This window comes from Lolium rigidum, chromosome 3, assembly GCF_022539505.1.
Source record: "Lolium rigidum isolate FL_2022 chromosome 3, APGP_CSIRO_Lrig_0.1, whole genome shotgun sequence".
In the NCBI taxonomy this organism is placed as follows: domain Eukaryota; kingdom Viridiplantae; phylum Streptophyta; class Magnoliopsida; order Poales; family Poaceae; genus Lolium; species Lolium rigidum.
Genome location: NC_061510.1, coordinates 166,751,390 through 166,757,568, shown reverse-complemented (window position 1 = coordinate 166,757,568; position 6,179 = coordinate 166,751,390).

The window sequence follows — 6,179 nt, the reverse complement described above, 5'->3', positions numbered from 1 at the left end:
CCGCCATTCCAAAGTAAATTGCTTGAGTGCTACCTTTAAAATTCCATCATTCACCTTTGCAATATATAGCTCATGGGACAAATAGCTTAAAAACTATTGTGGTATTGAATATGTACTTATGCACTTTATCTCTTATTAAGTTGCTTGTTGTGCGATAACCATGTTTACGGGGACGCCATCAACTATTCTTTGTTGAATATCATGTGAGTTGCTATGCATGTCCGTCTTGTCCGAAGCAAGAGAGATCTACCACCTTCATGGTTGGAGCATGCATATTGTTAGAGAAGAACTTTGGGCCGCTAACTAAAGCCATGATTCATGGTGGAAGTTTCAGTTTGGACATATATCCTCAATCTCATATGAGAATAATAATTGTTGCCACATGCTTATGCATTAAAGAGGAGTCCATTATCTGTTGTCCATGTTGTCCCGGTATGGATGTCTAAGTTGAGAATAATCAAAAGCGAGAAATCCAAAATGCGAGCTTTCTCCTTAGACCTTTGTACAGGCGGCATGGAGGTACCCCATTGTGACACTTGGTCAAAACATATGCATTGCAAAGATCCGGTAGTCCAAGTTAATTAGGACAAGGTGTGGGCACTATTAGTATACTATGCATGAGACTTGCAACTTGTAAGATATAATTTACATAACTCATATGCTTTATTACTACCGTTGACAAAATTGTTTCATGTTTTCAAAATAAAAGCTCTAGCACAAATATAGCAATCGATGCTTTCCTCTTTGAAGGATGATGTCTACGGGAGCTTCTATTCTTGTAGACAGTGTTGGGCCTCCAAGAGCAGAGGTTTGTAGAACAGCAGCAAGTTTCCCTTAAGTGGATCACCCAAGGTTTATCGAACTCAGGGAGGAAGAGGTCAAAGATATCCCTCTCATGCAACCCTGCAACCACAAAGCAAGAAGTCTCTTGTGTCCCCAACACACCTAATAGGTGCACTAGTTCGGCGAAGAGATAGTGAAATACAGGTGGTATAAATAAGTATGAGCAGTAGCAACGGTGCCAGAAAATAGCTTGTTGGCGTGTAGTTGATGGTGGTAGTATCGCAGCAGTAGTAACACAGTAAAACAGTAAACAAGCAGTAGTAACTCAGCAGTATTTAGGAACGAGGCCTAGGGATTACACTTTCACTAGTGGACACTCTCAACATTGATCACATAACAGAATAGATAAATGCATACTCTACACTTTTGTTGGATGATGAACACATTGCGTAGGATTACACGAACCCTCAATGCCGGAGTTAACAAGCTCCACAATAATGCTCATGTTTTAGTAACCTTTAGTGTAAGATAGATCAACACGACTAAACCAAGTACTAACATAGCATGCACACTTGTCACCTTCACGCATATGTAGGAGGAATAGATCACATCAATATTATCATAGCAATAGTTAACTTCGCAATCTACAAGAGATCATGATCATAGCATAAACCAAGTACTAACACGGTGCACACACTGTCACCTTTGCACACGTGCAGGAGGAATAAAACTACTTTAATAACACATCACTAGAGTAGCACATAGATAAATTGTGATACAAAACATATTGCAATCATAAAGAGATATAAATAAGCACCTCACTATGCTATTCAACAGTGAATAAGTATTCTGTGAAATCTAGCCTAAGAGACCCACACGGTGCACACACTGTCACCTTTACACACGTGGGACAAGGAGTCTCCGGAGATCACATAAGTAAAACTCACTTGACTAGCATGGTGACATCTAGATTACAAGCATCATCATATGAATCTCAATCATGTAAGGCAGCTCATGAGATTATTGTATTGAAGCACATAGGAGAGAGATGAACCACATAGCTACCGGTACAGCTCCGAGCCTCGATGGAGAACTACTCCCTCCTCATGGGAGCAGCAGCGGTGATGAAGATGGCGGTGGAGATGGCAGCGGTGTCGATGGAGAAGCCTTCCGGGGGCACTTCCCCGCTCCGGCGGGGTGCCGGAACAGAGACTCCTGTCCCCCAGATCTTGGCTTCGCGATGGCGGCGGCTCTGGAAGGTTTTCCGTATCGTGGTTTTTCGCCTCGTGGCTCTCGGTCCAGGGGCTTTATATAGGCGAAGAGGCGGCGCAGGAGGGCTGACAGGGGGGCCACACCATAGGGCGGCGCGGCCCCCCCTCTGGCCGCGCCAGCCTATGGTTTGGTGGGCCTGTGGCCCCCCTCTGACCTCTCTGGTGTGTTCTGGATGCTTCCGGGGATTCTAAGATCTTTGGCGTTGATTTCGTCCGATTCCGAGAATATTTCGTTACTAGGATTTCTGAAACCAAAAACAGCAGAAAACAGGAACTGGCACTTTGGCATCTTGTTAATAGGTTAGTTCCAGAAAATGCACGAATATGACATAAAGTGTGCATAAAACATGTAGATAGCATCAATAATGTGGCATGGAACACAAGAAATTATCGATACGTCGGAGACGTATCAGCATCCCCAAGCTTAGTTCCGCTCGTCCCGAGCAGGTAAAACGATAACAAAGATAATTTCTGGAGTGACATGCCATCATAAACTTGATCATATTGTAAACATATGTAATGAATGCAGCGATCAAAACAATGGTAATGACATGAGTAAACAACTGAATCATAAAGCAAAGACTTTTCATGAATAGTACTTTCAAGACAAGCATCAATAAGTCTTGCATAAGAGTTAACTCATAAAGCAATAATTCAAAGTAGAGGCATTGAAGCAACACAAAGGAAGATTAAGTTTCAGCGGTTGCTTTCAACTTATAACATGTATATCTCAATGATAGTTTGTCAATGCAAAGCAATATAACAAGTGCAATATGCAAGTATGTAAGAATCAATGCGCAGTTCACACAAGTGTTTGCTTCTTGAGGTGGAGAGAAATAGGTGAACTGACTCAACAATAAAAGTAAAAAGAATGGTCCTTCAAAGAGGAAAGCATCGATTGCTATATTTGTGCTAGAGCTTTTATTTTGAAAACATGAAACAATTTTGTCAACGGTAGTAATAAAGCATATGAGTTATGTACATTATATCTTACAAGTTGCAAGCCTCATGCATAGTGTACTAATAGTACCCGCACCTTGTCCTAATTAGCTTGGGTTAACACTGATCATCATTGCATAACATATGTTTCAACCAAGTGTCACAATGGGGTACCTCTATGCCGCCTGTACAAGGGTCTAAGGAGAAAGTTCGCATTGGATTTCTCGCTTTTGATCATTCTTCAACTTAGACACCCATACCGGGACAACATAGACAACGAGATAATGGACTCCTCTTTTAATGCTTAAGCATTCAACAACGAGATAATATTCTCATAAGAGATTGAGGTTTTATGTCCAAACTGAAACTTCCACCATGATTCATGGCTTTAGTTAGCGGCCCAATGTTCTTCTCTAACAGTATGCATACTCAAACCATTTGATGTGAAAACCGCCCTTACTTCAGACAAGACAAACATGCATATCAACTCACATGATATTCAACAAAGAGTTGATGGCGTCCCCAGAAACATGGTTATCACACAACAAGCAACTTAATAAGAGATAAAATGCATAAGTACATATTCAATACCACAATAGTTTTTAAGCTATTTGTCCCATGAGCTATATATTGTAAAGGCGAATGATGGAATTTTAAAGGTAGCACTCAAGCAATTTACTTTGGAATGGCGGAAAAATACCATGTAGTAGGTAGGTATGGTGGACACAAATGGCATAGTGGTTGGCTCAAGGATTTTGGATGCATGAGAAGTATTCCCTCTCGATACAAGGTTTAGGCTAGCAAGGTTATTTGAAACAAACACAAGGATGAACGGTACAGCAAAACTCACATAAAAGACATATTGTAAACATTATAAGACTCTACACCGTCTTCCTTGTTGTTCAAACTCAATACTAGAAATTATCTAGACTTTAGAGAGACCAATTATGCAAACCAAATTTTAGCAAGCTCTGTGTATTTCTTCATTAATAGGTGCAAAGCATATGATGCAAGAGCTTAAACATGAGCACAACAATTGCCAAGTATCACATTATCCAAGACATTATAGCAATTTACTACATGTATCATTTTCCGATTCCAACCATATAACAATTTAACGAAGAAGAAACTTCGCCATGAATACTATGAGCTAAGAACACATGTGTTCATACGAACCAGCGGAGCGTGTCTCTCTCCCACACAAGCATGATGAACTTATTCAAACATAAACAAAAACAAACAGACGCTCCAAGTAAAGTACATAAGATGTGACGGAATAAAAATATAGTTTCAGGGGAGGAACCTGATAATGTTGTCGATGAAGAAGGGGATGCCTTGGGCATCCCCAAGCTTAGATGCTTGAGTCTTCTTAGAATATGCAGGGGTGAACCACCGGGGCATCCCGAAGCTTAGAGCTTTCACTCTCCTTGATCATAGTATATCATCCTCCTCTCTTGACCCTTGAAAACTTCTTCCACACCAAACTTTAAGCAAACTCATTAGAGGGTTAGTGCATAATCAAAAACTCACATGTTCAGAGGTGACACAATCATTCTTAACACTTCTGGACATTGCACAAAGCTTCTGAAAGTTAATGGAACAAAGAAACTCATTCAACATAGCAAAAGCGGCAATGCGAAATAAAAGGCAGAATCTGTCAAAAACAGAACAGTCCGTAAAGACGAATTTTAAAATGGCACCAGACTTGCTCAAATGGAAAAACTCAAAACTAATGAAAGTTGCGTACATATCTGAGGATCACTCACGTAAATTGGCATAATTTTCTGAGTTACCTGCAGAGAATTAGACCCAGATTCGTGACAGACAGCAATGCTGTTTCTGCGCAACAATCCAAATCTAGCATCAACTTTACCATAGAGACTTTACTTGGCACAACAAAATACAAAACTAAGATAAGGAGAGGTTGCTACAGTAGTAAACAACTTCCAAGACACAAATATAAAACAAAGTACTGTAGCAAAATAACACATGGGTTATCTCCCAAGAAGTTCTTTCTTTTTAGCCATTAAGATGGGCTCAGCAGTTTTAATGATGCAATCATGAAAAATAGAGTATGAAGCAAAAGAGAGCATCAAGAAGCAAATTCAAAACAAATTTAAGTCTAACATGCTTCCTATGCATAGGAATCTTGTAAATAAACAAGTTCATGAAGAGCAAAGTAACAAGCATAGGAAGATAAAACAAGTGTAGCTTCAAAAATTTCAGCACATAGAGAGGCATTTTAGTAACATGAAAATTTCTACAACCATATTTTCCTCTCTCATAATAACTTTCAGTAGCATCATGAGCAAACTCAACAATATAACTATCACATAAAGCATTCTTATCATGAGTCTCATGCATAAAATTATTACTCTCCACATAAGCATAATCAATTTTATTAGTTGTAGTGGGAGCAAATTCAACAAAGTAGCTATCATTATTATTCTCATCAAGTGTAGGAGGCATAGTATAATCACAACAAAATTTACTCTCCATAGTAGGTTGTACCAAAAGACCACTATCATTATCATCATAAATAGGAGGCAAAGTATCATCACAGAAAATTTTCTCCTCAATGCTTGGGGGACTAAAAATATCATGAAAACCAACTTCCCCAAGCTTAGAACTTTCTATATCATTATCAACAATGGTGTTCAAAGCGTTCATACTAATATTACTACCAGCATGCAAATAAGATTTCATAGGTTTTTTAATTTTCGCATCAAACAATCCATGTTTTAAATCAGGAAATAGAATAAGAAGCTCACTCTTGTACATTATGCCAAACTAGTGTAAACAAGAAACAAAAAGATGCAATTGCAGGATCTAAAGGAAATAGCTTCGAGCACACACACAACGGCGCCAGAAAAATACTTTACCTGGGACCGGTGTATGAGAGCCTTTTACCTTTCCTCCCCGGCAACGGCGCCAGAAAAGTGCTTGATGTCTACGGGAGCTTCTATTCTTGTAGACAGTGTTGGGCCTCCAAGAGCAGAGGTTTGTAGAACAGCAGCAAGTTTCCCTTAAGTGGATCACCCAAGGTTTATCGAACTCGGGGAGGAAGAGGTCAAAGATATCCCTCTCATGCAACCCCGCAACCACAAAGCAAGAAGTCTCTTGTGTCCCCAACACACCTAATAGGTGCACTAGTTCGGCGAAGAGATAGTGAAATACAGGTGGTAT